Here is a 1,156-nt window from a genome sequence, read left to right on the forward strand (position 1 = left end):
TATTACACAAGTCATATTTAGTAGATAAGTAGTAACTTATGTTAGTAATCTAGATAAGTAGTAACTTTATGTTATGAAATATGTTGTAATAATGTAAAGGTGTCAACAAGACTAAAAACAGAATGATTGTGAAATATTATTACAATTTAAAATAACTTTTCTCTTTGAATATATTTTAAAATGTAATTTATCCTTGTGAATTTTCAGCATCATTACTCCAGTCTTCATTGTCACATGATCATTCAGAAATCATTCTAATATGCTGATTTGCTGCTCAAGACATATTTCTGATTATTATCAATGTTAAAAACAGCTGTGTTGCTTAGCATTTTTGTGCAAACCATTTTTTCAGGACATTTTGAAATAAAATCAACTTTAACTGAAATAATATATATATACTGTACAGTGCCTTGCGAAAGTATTCATTTTTCACATTTTGTTATGTTGCTGCCTTATGTTAAACTGCTTTAAATTACTTTTTTTCCACATCAATCTACAATCCATACACCATAAAAAAAAACAGGTTTTTAACATCTTTGCAAATTTATTACAAATAAAAAACTTAAATAATTCCATTGCATAAGTATTCATACCCATTTCTGGGACAGTTGAAATTTAGCTCAGGAGCATTCATATTGCTTGTAGATGCAACTACACTTCAAGTGAAGTTAACCTGTGGCAAATTCAACTGAATGGGTATGATTTGGAAAGGCACAAGCATCTTAATAAAATATCTAACAGCCGATTATGCATATCAGAGCAAAAACCAAGCCCTGATGTAAAAAAAAAAAAAAAAGGCTTGTAGAGCTCAGAAACAGGTTTGCGTCAAGCCACACATCTGTGGAAGAGTTCAGAAAAAAAATCTACTTCATTGAAGGAACACAGAAGCATGTAGTCTCTGTTACCCTTAATAGAAGAAGTCTGAAGTCTGAAGTCTGAAGTCTCTACTTGAGCTCCATGATCATATGTGGAGACAGGAGAAACCTACAGAAGGACAAACATCACTGCAACACTCCACCGACCCGGTCTTTATGGCAGTGTGGCCAGACTCAATCTTCTCCTCAGTGAAAACACATGACAACACACTTGGAATTTACAAAAAAGCACCTAAAGGACCCTCAGACTCTGAGAAACAAGATTCTCTGGTCTGATGAAC

The 1,156-nt window shown here is 33.0% G+C and overlaps 1 protein-coding gene across 1 annotated transcript in view; it reads right to left on the reverse strand.

The window, feature by feature from the left end:
* The window catches only part of LOC107685222 (ADAMTS-like protein 3), a 244,976-nt gene that overhangs the window by 59,328 nt on the left and 184,492 nt on the right, over positions 1-1,156 (reverse strand). The window lies entirely within an intron of this gene.

The sequence above is a fragment of the Sinocyclocheilus anshuiensis genome, unplaced genomic scaffold (genome assembly GCF_001515605.1).
Source record: "Sinocyclocheilus anshuiensis isolate Anshui unplaced genomic scaffold, SAMN03320099.WGS_v1.1 scaffold333, whole genome shotgun sequence".
NCBI classification, from domain to species: domain Eukaryota; kingdom Metazoa; phylum Chordata; class Actinopteri; order Cypriniformes; family Cyprinidae; genus Sinocyclocheilus; species Sinocyclocheilus anshuiensis.